General features: G+C 29.8%; 1 protein-coding gene across 1 annotated transcript in view; it reads right to left on the reverse strand.

Moving 5' to 3' along the window:
* The window catches only part of LOC116769244 (cadherin-99C), a 74,117-nt gene that overhangs the window by 27,232 nt on the left and 32,023 nt on the right, over window positions 1–14,862 (reverse strand). The window contains exon 3 of the mRNA XM_061528341.1: window positions 2,021–2,079. The gene's annotated coding sequence lies outside the window, so the exon portion shown is untranslated. The remainder of the gene's footprint in view (window positions 1–2,020; window positions 2,080–14,862) is intronic.

Below are 14,862 nucleotides of genomic sequence, written 5' to 3' on the forward strand. Positions count from 1 at the left end.
TGCGAAAAGAAAAATAATGTGTATGCCTCATTTAAATAAACGACATTGACGATATTTTTATTTGAAAATATTTCTTACAAGTTGTACGAGATATAATGTTGGTTTTTAGTATAAGTCACTTATAAATAACGGTACCTTAAAAATAACTTATTTAATCCTAATATAAAAATTATGTAGCCATAAAAATAACACAGTGTAGTGACACTACTTTAGTCCATATAAGGTATTAAAATGATTATAAATCAAATAACAGGTTGTAAGCAATCAGTAAATGACATATTTGTTTTTATTAAACGACACTAAAAGTAAAATTATTTGATATGTAATGTATTTTACTAGCAAAAGTTCTATCTCATACCTTAACCCTCCGGTTAATTGTTAACTGAGATGGTTACTTGAAATCTGCTAACCCCTCAATACTATAACCAACTGATCGACACATTTGAGGTGCTTTGGCACGCAACAATGATTTTGTCAGCATTATTTTTTGGGGGCGCTCCGAATTTATTCGGACCTTCCAATATTTTACGAGAGGTTAACTTATGTAACAAAGGAACATAAATGTCTAAAAATTAACAGAAATTAACGCTTTTTTATGTCATATATGTCATGGCAAAAAGATGTCTGTAAAAATTCAAGAATTTTGCATAAATTGATATAACGTGCCGATCAGGATTTTTTCAAGAATAGGCCGATGGATTTTTAATGGTAATAGAAAAACGATTAATGCATCCGTTCTCAACTTTATTACAGGTTTTAATGTAAGGGAAACTTTTAATATATTTTTATTTACATAAAAATTACCGTATTAGATTGAAATTACTTTAGAATAAATGTGTTAATATATCTAATAAAATTATGTAAACATTAGTTTTTGTACGTATTTTTAATGACTCTTAAATTAATTACTTTTGTTTAAAAATATAATCACTATGATTGGTGTAAAGAACGCTCAGATAAAATATGTTGCCTTAGAAAATAAGGCTAATGATATTGATAATATACAATAACTAATATTTTATATATGTATTTAGAATGAAATTTAAACCAGGCATTTACTGCGTCTATGGCGTTGAGTGACCATCAAAACCTTAATGGTGTCATATCAAGAGCAACGACAATATTATATGTTTTTTGATTATATTATTTGTATATTTCACAATTTCCTAGTATTTTTAATATAATACACACCATAAACTACTAATTTGTAATCTTAACAAAATATAACACTCGGAATCTCAATTAATTTGCGTAAGTCGATCAGTCGCCAGATAAGTCAGGATTCTAGACGTCTAGATTAATAAATCTATCTCAGATAATCTGACATTACGAAATCTTTAAACAAACATTCTGTGTAAACGTTGCCTTATTAAATTATTTTTGATTTGTAAACTGATAATAGAAGGTACGATTTGAATTATTGCTATCATTATTATCAAAAATAATTAGACCAGGCAGCGTTATTGGATACAAATACAAAAATATATATAACATATTATGATGCATATAAGTAATTTGATAAAAAAATCTATACTTCACTTCTTAGAAGATTTCTTTATTGTTTACATTTAATAATATTGTTATCGCGTTTATAAGAAATGTATGAAACATTACTTAATACCACAAAAACTTAATTCACTCTCAACAGTCGTCTAATTATTTAAGAGAAATGTTACGAAGGCTACAATTTAATTGGTCCGCTGCAATTTAATGTTGCAATTAAGATGTTGTATATAAAAATTATTTTAAACGGTTGCAATTTACATTAATACATCCGCATTTCATCCAAAGCTGAGATTGTTAGATGATTGCTAATTAATTATTTATGTCAAAATGGAAATTGTCTAAGATTCTCGTGGAAATAAACAAAAATACATTTTTGGTAGGAGTTTTAAAATCATTTGTATTAAAACAAAATAATCAGTTTTGTTTTAATTTTTAAGGATTTTTTTTATAACGATAACTAATATTATTTTCTAGAGAACATATTTTATGTGGAGATAAAAATGATAACACTCACGCAGCTGTAATAACTCCGATGCGTTTGCATTCCTCAAATCATCTGTTGCATCTCTCCATCTGAAAACAAATAAATAAATATTATCAGAACAATACACAATACTGTGAAGGTTTTTAATAGGAGAAGTAAATCAAGATAGCTTTTCACAAACAAACAGATGACAAGTGTCAAACTATTATGAGTTTTCAAATTAATCAGAACCATTTCCATAAATATACGAGTATAAAGATACATCCCGGTTTTCTAAACTTCGCACCGTTATGCTTCGTGGGCCATAAAATTCGACGAAATTATACTTTTACGAATGAACGGGTAGCAACTGATTTAAATGGACTGTACATTTACGTTACCGGACCGCTTTAAAAGCACCTTATTAATATATAATATATATGCAATGTTAAAAATATACGAATAATATTATTGGAATCAGCAACGGTGGCTACGGAAGATTGAATAAAATATCGCAAATTCAATATTAATGCTAATAATATTGTTAAAATAACATTATTGATTTTTATGAAAATTTAATCAACAGTCATAAAATTAAACAGTCCAGTCATTTAAGGCTAAAGAAAAAATGCGAAAGTACAATTAAGATCTGATTCCCTTTAGCAATGGGATAAAAAGCCTTGCATCACGCTTGAGGTCAGCTCCCAACATTGTCTCGCCACAATAGCAATTGTGAGAAGGTACCATAAACAATAGCCAGTACAGTAATTAGCAAGCAATTAAATATTTGTTTTGAACACGCATTGTTCCTCGTACAGTGAAGACAAATAAACATAGGAAACCTCGAACACCAATGGCAGGTCGATGCAAGGTCGATAGTTTAAAAGCTCGTTATGAAATAACTTACTTCTCAGGAGACCTAGATTAGCTAATGAGATAAAACATCAATTAACAGCAATGAAGTCGAATTCCGTAATAATTATGACTAGCTATAATAAGGAACGAAAATTAAGTATAGTATCTCTCATAGATGTTTTAGACGAATATCTCTAAAAAATTTTGCATACAAATTTAGACGATACAGCGAACTAAATGCAATAAAGTAAGCACAAAATCAGTTGAAACGATTAACAACCCATCAAACCACAATACTTTTTTTAATAAGCAGTGAAATATTATCACTATAGGCATTTATCTAATTATAATTTAGAACTAATGTTTTTATTTTAAAATTTATTTCAAGAGCAATGTACGTAAAAATAAAACTCCTCTTGACCTAATATGAAGTTATGTTATATTAGTATATATAAACAGCTGACCATACATAACAAGAACACAGTAATGCACTCAAATCTCAATGCGTGGGTGAGAGACAAGATCAGTTGAATAAATATGAACAGGTTGGGCTAAGAAATGACGTAGGCAATCTAATCCACTTCACTTGCATAAGACGTGGATGTAGGCAACGCTTGAAAAGCAGCTAATCTCCGAAATAAGACGTGGCTACAAATACTAAATTGCAGTACAACAAATCCTGCGAGATCACTTAAGATATTAATGCTAGATGGATGCAATGAAATAAAGTATAAACTATTTGGAATGGCATTTTTTGATACCTATTGTCGCCATAAAACTTTCATATTCCAATAATCGTTACCAAATATTTATCAGAACAAATATTAAAATGCGATCGTTTGCATAAGTTAACGTTTATGATTTTCTTTTGGGATGTCATCAACACGGGTCATAAATTTTAATCACAGAGAAAACTACTCATGAGTGTTACTCATACCATATGGTTATACCATAAGGAAATATTTATTTATTTCCCTCAACACATTTGTTGTTAACTAGTTTACCTACAGTCATAAAAGAATTGCACAAGTTTACAATTATATAGCAGAAATTTATTTTAAAACTGCATTCCTATTTTTTTATTTTATTTTTTATGTGTTTCAATGTGTTAATTGTTTAAGAGCCAGTGGGTGTATAATTTGCTTAGTTAGGTTTGCCTAATTAGGATTCCTTTTACGGTGTATGATAGTTGCAGGAACTATGCAGTTAAAGATATATAAAATAATAACTTAATACCTGTTTAACAAGCCAGATAAATGTGTTACATCATCTTCACTTCCTCCTATGTCATTATCTTACAAAACAGTATAATTCATAGAAAAATAAATATCTCATCTAAGACCACATGGTGGTTGTTTAATTTAATAATCTGATATCCCGCAGGTATTGAATGTCGCGGTATCGGTAGCACCATGATATTGGAAATATGTGCTTATTTAAATTATAAAGCTATGAATTAACACTATGGAAACTAAAAGTAATAATTTTTATAACGATTATTATTTATCGTGTATAATAAATATCACTCACCATAATATCCGATACCAAATGCCACACGATTAGGTTACACTCAAATGAAAATACTCAAAAAGTTTAACAATAATGATGATCAATAAAAAGGAACTATGTCAGTCAAGCAAAAGATACAAACCGTGTAATTGTATATTCATTAGCAGCTCGTAACTGATTGCATAAACGTTGATTTGCTTGAATAAAAATAAAAACGTGTCACTTCGAAACCCGATCGCGTCCGTTCACTTTTTACCGAAACGTGTATTACGTTCTCATTGACCGCCCTTTATAAATATTATAATGGAATAATAGATTTGTAACAAATTAATAGCCTGATGTTCCTGTTCTTCCAGTCCATAATATCGATTCAGTAAACATTATCACCATAATTTACACCTACTGACTGTGGCGAATTAATGTGAAGAAATAAACAATAATTTAAACCCAGTTTAATGACCAGTTTGTTAACCATGATTTGTGATTACATAAAAAAAAACAACAAACGTTAAGTGAACTACGGAAATGTTTGTGATGAAAAATTAAGTTATTTGAGTTCTGTACCGAATATACCGGGGCGTTTGTCCTCAATACAATTTGAACAATACAAATGCTCGTATATAGAAAATGCCATCCCTGATAAAGGGTACTCTCATCGCGTTCAGGTTTACACGACTATAGTTCCAGTGACATTTAAAGCTGTAGAAAATCAGCCAGCAAGGCATCCGCGCCATCCGACAGAACCACCAATAATCAAGACCAATGAATCTAGCTTACAGTTATTTGACACAGACAATCATTCTACAGTCATTTATTTAAATTTAAAAATATTTCATGCTATAAATTGAAAAGCGATTTTTTAATTAGCTTTCCAGAAACGACAAATATTTATCTGTCTCCTAACGACCGTTCATAAGTTATATATATGTAAAGCGGAGTTTGAATAAAGTTGAACTAGTTTAATCAATGGTTTTCTTATCGGAGTTTCTGTAACCAAATGAAGCTAGCTTTTGATCGATAGCCTTTTAAGCTGCAATGGGATAGTAGGTTAAGATTGGAATCAAATGAGATCGTAAGTGCTTTGCGTGCAATTCTATATTCGGCTGGTGAACTGATATACGTTATATCCTCTTTAATTCAATTACTAATTTATGTATTTATTTTATTTGTATGATATACAAACTGTGTTAATTACTGTGGTAAAAGTAACGTTTTGGTAAAGACTTTTGAAAGAATAAAATTTAAGTTACATATTAACCTAATAATATGATTTAAGCAAAAAGTACCAGTTCATAATTTTTTTTTTTTTTTAAATGAGCTTTTCCGAAATAATAACGCTTTTCACCCTTAACTTGAATTTACTGAAGCAACTAAGTTATTTTACAACCATAAGTCAACAAATACGAAAACGTTATGACTTTATCGTTGAGGTGTATTTACTTGTATAATAACAATAAGAATTTATGATAAATTAAAATCCAATGATGGAATTGAAAGTACGATAAATTTTAATTAACACGCCGCTGCAATCTAGGAACTGTATGAGTTATTTATTCTGTTAACTTTTTGTGATTTGTTTTTCATATTATCAATTTATAATACTTTCGATTCCTATAAATATATTTAAATTATTTCAATATTCCGAACAATTCAGACGATTTATGCAGTCTTAATCGCAACATTCAAAGAAGTCGATGCATAACCTACATAGTAAAAAAGTAACAAGACTTACAAAAAAAAAAAAAACAAATCTGTTGCTTATTTCGAGCAGCTTTCATTTTCTACAGTTATGATATCTCTGTGATTGGTTCAAAGGCAAGGTCGCTAGTACCACGACACTGCGGGTTACACAAGTCACGCACTCACAAACAGTCCAGATGCAGAAAAAATCTAAATCGAGAATGTAATTTTGCTACAATTACTCTTGAACCGTTAAGTTTTTTGCACTGAACCCATAGCGTAATCATTGAAAGTTTGGTACGTAAGAACTCCGTATAAAATTGTTAATAGCCATTTTGTACTTTTGCTCTCTCCTAGCCCGGCCCTTTGTTTCGAACTTCAAAAAACTAGTACTCATACGTTACACTCGCTTTGTTGTTTTATACCATCGCATTATAAAGATGCATGAAGATGTATGTGTAAACACGAACAATAACAGAACGTGCGGTGCTTTGTAAGGAGATACAAAGTAAGCACTATCCATGTATTCATAAGCTGTGTACTAAGAAGTTGCGTTTTACAATATGATGTTGGCCCAGACTTTAATGCCTAAAGAGTTTACACGTCTATTCCCGATGTTCACTAACATTATGTGTTTAAGTTTGAAAAAATATATAAAAAAAACATTTACTATCGTATCCACTTAAATAGTATGAAACTTGTGCGAGTCTAACATTTAATGTCTAGACAATTGTGTATGATTAAAAAAAATGTCATGTTTCATAACTTACCCATAGGCACCTCAACTTATAGGCCGCAAATTTTCGAAAACTGTTTTATTTAAACAAATAAGAGTCGTAATCACGACTTGATTGATTATGAATATAAAAATTTCTCTGTCTTTAAAATGAATTATTCAACTCCAAACAATCTTTTTGAAACAAAAGTTCACCTGCCTTGTGTATAAATATATGTATTTAGGTTTCCTATTGAGAATATTGAATAGACTCGCGCAATTTACTGTTAACTATTCAGACGTTACTTGTCTCGTTAATATTCCGTAACTTATAACATAAGTAAGAAGACTAAGCATTGCGTCAAAACAGTCACTCTAACGGATCTAAACTAGCTCAATCCCTTACGAATGACTAAGAAAGTTCTGGAATTAATATCTATAACGTGGTCTATTGATGTGTTTGATGCCGAACAATACTGGTGTCAGCATTGTATTAATTATAAATATAAACAATCACAAACGTATAGAGTTTATGCAAATAACCAGCAAAACAATAGCATTAAATCAGCAAGTGAATTCATAACTATACCAAACAAGGCGATCAACACAATGTAAATCATAACAGCAAGTGAGATGCCAAACGTAATGTATTTAATGAATTAAATTTCTCATATTGACATTTACATAAAACGAAATAGACATTCGCAATATCATTAGACCAGTATAAAGTATCTTCTGGAAGATAAAGATCTGTACTTCATTATAATGACTAATGATACTAGATAACATTAGTATTATTCCTAATGTTTTATGTCCAGATATAATCAAAGGTAATAGTAATATTAAAACTATACAAGTTTATGACGATGCGTTATTGAATGGAAAAACATTTAAGTAACTATGTAGTAGGCAGTATACTTTAGTTGCTGGCAAAGATTTACAAACCCATTCTTTGCAAAGTGCGAATGAGCCACGCCCACATCCCTCCAATAGATTAATAAATAACCAATAAATAAATTACATTTAGTTATAAGCAAAGCAAAAGTAAACCAGTTCTCATTGGTTAAGAGGAAAGGTCTAATAAATTTATATCAGTTGTTTTGAAAACATCTATAAATATGGAGTTTTAAGAGGTTGACAGCACTATGGACTAGTTTTTGTTTAACCTGTGGCGATGCATGTATTGAAGTGTCTGCATAACCCATCCCATACTTTTTCTTGGAGGTACAATACTTATAAGATGCTTTCGTACATACAAATTATACTTAAATCTAGATAACAAAAAAATGTATTTCTCCATGTGATCATCGTCTTCGTTTTTGTTCAGGATATTTCTTCCTATCACAAAGATCTCGTGATACAAATTTCATATAGAATTATTCTTTCATAATATTCCAAGCGCCATACAAAATACAACTTGTGCATGATATGTCACTTTATGTCACAATTATTATAATAGAGTGACATATAAAATCCGTTATACATTCTTCTAGCTTGCTAGCTTGTAATCAAGTAATGGACCACCTGCCTATCCTGTCGTCCGTAAAGCAAAACGCAATTTATAAGCGCTATCATGTAGGCGGATATCACAGTGAAAATTGCTATTAAGAGTCCTTCCCGGCTTTTTATAATTGGTTAAAATTGTATAAGTTTGCTGATAAGAATGTTGTTAGAACACAGGTGTATCATGACCATCTCATTATGAATACGTAACGAGTAGATAATGTACGAGCTTAATGCATTTTTGACTTCCTTATCAGATTAGAATATGCATATTTTATAGGTCTTCAATTCACTCTAATCAATGATATAAGTATAAATAGACTATTCGCCTAAGTCTATTCACTTAAGCTGTAAATAAAGAAGAAATAACGTTTTATTTTATGTTAAAAATGTTAAAATATTCTAATCACGGAATCGAAGTTTAAAGATTAGTTACGCACCAAATTATATTACAAATGAATTATGTATTTATTGTATTGTCTGCCCACTATGTGTCCACTATGTCATTTCACTAGAGGATTACTTGAATGGGGTAAGATTGCATTAATGCATGATTCATTACAGAACAACTTGTATTCCTTGAATAAATTGGTATTCCTCTGATTCTAAGTACGAGAACACGAGTTATTTATGTATTAAAACCTGAAAAAATACACGAAAATTTTTTTGTTTTTTGACGGTAAAATTTGGAAAAACTAAATGTTTAATGTTACTTGAATTGGTATTATTAAGATTGTGCGTTCACCACCTACGTCCAAATATCCACCTACCAACACCGACAGTTGCAACTACAGTCAAGTACCATCCACTCGATAATAAAACAATAATTAGACGACATTTAAGCAAGAATTTTTTTTTAAGTAGCATTCCTAATAAATCTAACATAACGATTAAAAATAAGCATTTCCACTATATAACTAACTAGTTATCAGACAATTAAATAGTATCGTCATAACTACATACATGTGACATCGTTAGCCATTTTTATAGTGAAATTATAACATTAAAATTTATACATCATCGTTAACTTTATTACAAATTTTGCTTGATGATTATGATGTATATAAATGGGTTGATATTTATTAAACATTTTTATAAAACGTTTTGCACTGGTATTTTAACCAATCACAGAGTTACTTTCATGATAACAACCTGCAGGTACCTGTAATTAATTCAATTGTCTCAGATATAATACCAGTTATCTAGACACAAAAGGCCACCGGACATTCCGTATTGATTCATTAGATATTTGATATGTCCACCGATATGCAAAGCGAATAGAATAATTATAACGGTATGTACATAGTGTTAATTAGAAACTACATACGAAAGGCTGAAACGACTATGAAGGTATGATAAATATTGCTAATCTTATTTATTGTCTGCCATCGAAACGACCTCGAGAATGGCGCATGATTTTCACATTTGAGAATTGCATTCAATAATCTCGGGGATCTATTCGAAATTACACGATTCCAGTGTCATCAAGCGAACACGGATATCTCATAAACGTAGCTCTTTACCGAAGCGATTATCGTGTGACCTACTTATGTAGTGTATGTTTGAAATAGGTAACCCTTTTCCTAAGTAATTCTATTGAATAATTCTCATTATTTTTAATATTAAATATATCAAAGGAATCTGTTCCACGAGATTTAAGAGATAATTGTATTCTATGTAAAACCTAATAATATATATTTCCAAATTCAATCTTACTCTCGCTCCAAGCAATATTACATTAAAAACTTTTATTATCAAGGCGGAGTAATTTGAAACTAAATAAGCATGACGTTAAAGACAAAGACTAGGGTATAATTTAATCTTACTTTACAGTTATTGAATTCTGACGGAAGTTTCGTAATAATTAACTCTTTTATATTTTCTACTGTCACGGTCACGTGCGCAAAGCCGTCCTAAAATTACAGCATGATTAAACAGATCAGTTTTCCAAACAATTTTTTTAAGCCTATACTTCAGACTTCGAAGGGTTTTATTATATATTATTAACATTATTTAATCACTAGCTTCCGCTATCAGCTTGCTTCGACTGTTTTTGCCTCTGATAATGATAAGTCGATTTCCGTTACAAGACGTAGTTATTTTGCTCATTCCGATTCCAGCTAAAGAATTTATTTAACAGAGAACCTAACTATAATAAATTATACGTATCGATAGTAAATTAATATTCCTTAGAGACTTGATAATTCATACCAATGGAGAAATAACAAGGATAAATGCCACAGACTGCTGAATATGTTTGTACAGGTATATGGAACTATACACTTGGGTCTTTTTTAAGCAATTAAAAATAATACATTTGCATATAGGTATATTAAATAAAATCTTTTGTTTTAATAACCAAATGACCTAATAGATAAAATAAATAAACAAAAATAGAACAAATAATTCTTTGTTTCGTTTGACGTGTCTGAAATTATTTTCGTGATTAAACAAAGATGATCTTGAATTTGAAGTCATTTATACATTAAATTATAGAACTGTACTATTATTTTCAGGAAAAAGAAATGTGAGATAAATTTGAATTAAACTAAAATGTCTTTAGATTACTTAAAATAATAACATATTTTTAACAAAGCAACGTTTGATAATTTACAAACAGTTATATTTATTTTTAAATATTATAAGTTTTTATTACTAAAGATGGTGCAAACTGCAAATTATACATGAAATATAAAAAAAAACAGTCGAAAAGTATATGAAAATTATATTTTAATATTTTGTTTATTATAAATTTTTAGTAGTAACGAAAATGCGCACCCTATGTACAAAAAAAAATTAAAAAAGCTGTTAAATGTATTTTAAATAATACGAAAAAATATAACAGAATTTCTTTTGACCTCGAGTCAGTATGCATATGTACTATATTTAATAAGCTCCTTATAAAAATAAGTCTCGTTATACGAGTACTTTTTGAAATACATTTCATATATAAGGTTCACCTTAGACCCATTAACCAAAAATAAAAAAATTAATTTACAAATAATTTCATATAAAAAAGCATATAAAGGTACATAACGCTTACATGATATTTGGCTGGACCGAATTAACGTCAACCAAGACTATTGTTGTTGGGGATAATGGCGTTACTACGTTAGATTTATTACAACCCAACGGAAAGCAGGCTTCTAACGGTCTAACGCGAACCAATTTTAACGAGCTATCAAAATCCAATGTTTACGCCACTATTGATCTGATAATAACTGACTTATGTCAACCGTATTATGAAAATGAGCTGTAATTTATGTTAAATAAGATACATAATTCAAAATAATCCAAACATTACCCAATTACGTACAACTATATATAAATATAATATTGCCGTCTAACCATAATGCAGTGACATTAATTTATATTTATATAACTCTGAAATGAGATGCCCCTTACTACTTATACAAATATTTTTTCTCTGCCGTTAAGTTAGGTAAACCAGTGTGAAGTATAGCGCATATCAAACCGTTCATGCCGAACAAAGCTTGGCGCCAGGGCAGCAGTAGCGAATCGTGAGCGATAATTTAGCGATACTCCAACGGTACTACAGGTATTGGTATAGGTCTTATCTGAAATCAACACGATCGGAATTTAAAGGATAGAGATTCGAGTTATCTTGACAATAGACTTACAGACGCTAATGGAGGTATTCTTTTAAATGCTTTGATTATCTATCATTATTATAATTTTAAATTGTTTAGACACCTATAAAAAAATTATGAAGAGAAATATTTTTAGATACTTATTTTCGGTCTTAATTATTTTTAACCATACGATCCCTAAAATTATTATTATTTTTTATTTTGATATCATATTTTTTTATAATTCGATGTTACGAAAAAGAGATATGCTTGACCGAAAATGGTAAAAATATAAGTTTTTCGTAATAATTATAAAGGAATTTTCTTATCTTCAAAAAACTTTCCGCTAAAAGACAAGCATTTTATGCATCACAACGTTTCAATGTTTACGTCAATTAGTTAGAAAACATGCAAATTGTTGATGTATTACCAATTCAAAATATTCAGATACATCCAGATGAAGTAAAAGCATGTATCTGGGCGGTAGCGGACAGGTGGGCGGGTTAGGTAATTATGGTCGTACACGTAACATTGATAGACAGTTATAAATACGCCTGTTTGTTTGGTGTTAATAGAAAATTATATGGAGATGAATAAATTGATTGCCGTATAACAAACATTTTATATAACTTATAATGTTAGTATGGTACAAAAATATAATTATTCATTTAGTACATTTATACGTTCAATTAATGTTTATTTTGTCATCAATCTCTTAAAGCATATTGTCAAAGAAAAATATAATGAAACGAGCACGACGTTGAGAGCAAAAACTCAAGCACGTGATTCTTCAAGTATGAAGAGTGATAAAAAGTATGGATTAATATTAGAATAAAATTCGTATTTTCGTATACGGGCATTAATCGATGTAATCCTAGCACTATTATTAATAATATTTACTATTTTAGTGTATAACCGTGTTATACGATTTTTTTTTTTGGTACGGTAATTTTTTATAGTGTATTTAATATATTGACATTATAATAATTACATAACCGACAGTCTTTAGGTTCAATGCCATCAAAGAACCAAGATTTTACGTCTTCCGCCAAAAATTATCGATAAATAGTCACAAGATTTATAGAAAACGTAATCAAATAAAACGGTTCGTTAATTACCAACTTATCGAATTTCAAAGGCGCGCCTATAACGGTTTAATGGAAGTTCATAAAAAGATAACTGTGCTTCATCTTCACCAGCACCCATCAATCTTTACCATGCAAAAAAACATGTTGAATTCTATTAGACACGGCCCAAACGTTTCAAACGTGTTCCTATAAAATTAAAGCGTAGACTTGAAAATTGATTGAAAAACTACTTGTGATTTGAATATAATTCTTATCAATAATTTTATAATACAGTTAAATAATAATATCTCAGCGCTAAGTTTATGACTTACAGCTTGGGTTATAACAAGATAGATCAAATCTCGTTGATAAATCACATAACAATTTTTGGGGGAATTGTTCGAAATATAAAATATTCATCGTAGTAGACTTCGTAAATTTTACCAATTTTCTAATCTTGCGAATTATTAAGTTATATGTGTGCATTTATTGGCAGTACAGTTTAGATAACCATTGTACCACGCTGTTACTTAAGGCTACATACCTTTTACCTGTTTGCGCTATTACAGTAATACAAATGGTTAATAAAATGCAGAGCGATAACCGAGAGTTGATGATAGCGTCCAGAACAGAAGATTTGTATGTGACAACAACTACACGACCTCTATAATAAACGTGATGGATACATCACATATACGTATACATATAGATATTGTAATTCACAAACACTAAGAGTCAAATTATATCAAATAATAAACACAAAATATTCAAATTATAATATTAGTAAAAGTTAATGAATGATGTAACACGTACAAAAACTAGTTGTAAGTTGCTTTAGATGATAATAATACAAACAAGTTAAAAAGTCCGTGTGAATGGACGAGGCTGTGGGAAGATGATAATCAGTTATTAATTAATTAATATATAAAATAACGGTGTCTAAATCTTTTATAATCTCGTAATAAAAAATCAATCGAGATAAAACTTGAATTATCTCATCAACCCCTTCACAAATACCCGAGTCTTATATAAAAAGTCCATCACGAGCCGATGAGTTTTTTTCTCACAATCTAACGATAAAAACATTGAAGTAATGTTAATAAAAATCAGTTACAGAGCTATTATCACTTCCAATGAGGCCAACGTAACGGTTTACCAAACGTAAAGCAAATATATACGAAAGCTCAAAACAATACTTTGGACTAAGGTTTTAAAGTTTGTTTTTGCTTCTATATTTTTTATCGTTTAATTCTCTTATAGCTGTATTGATATAAAGAAATAAATATATACACTGTTATTTTTCTACTCTCTTGAAAGTAAGTTAAATATGAAAGAATTTCAAATTCTAAGGTTAAAATCTGTTCTCATATTTCAATGAGTGAAACCCTAGACAAAATATTGCCTTTTTGTTTTCTTTACAATAACAATTTAGTCCCCTTTTTGTAACCGTAAAATACCTTATTAGCAATGGTTTGTGTTTAGGGAAAAAGATTTACTTAATGCGATTTCGAAGTAGCGTGCAGTATTACGTGTGGTCTAGTGATTTGGTAGTCAATGAGGCAATTTACCTGAAATAGCATAAAAGATACTTATTTAAATTTAATACGAGAGTATTTAAATTATCTGATTTTGAGACTTCTGTTTCAACTATATATTAGATATTTTGTTTTTCAGAAGACCTTAGTGCGTCGCATGGTCAACATTAGACAAGACGTGTATTGTTTAAGCCCGCGAGAAACATTTATAACACCCACTAGTAGGCTGGTAGAAATTATTTTACTTTCGTCCGACGACTTCCAGCCAGTTTAAATTGACATTTATGCCAAGCATTAAACTATGGCTTAAACTTGGCGTTTTGATATAAAAATTTCAAACATTATATAATTTTCAATACAACATTGCATGCCACTTGTCAGACGTTTAACATATTTACGAATGATAGACTCCAGTTTAAGGAACTGTCCGATTGCAATA

Source organism: Danaus plexippus, chromosome 5, assembly GCF_018135715.1.
Source record: "Danaus plexippus chromosome 5, MEX_DaPlex, whole genome shotgun sequence".
Classification (NCBI taxonomy): domain Eukaryota; kingdom Metazoa; phylum Arthropoda; class Insecta; order Lepidoptera; family Nymphalidae; genus Danaus; species Danaus plexippus.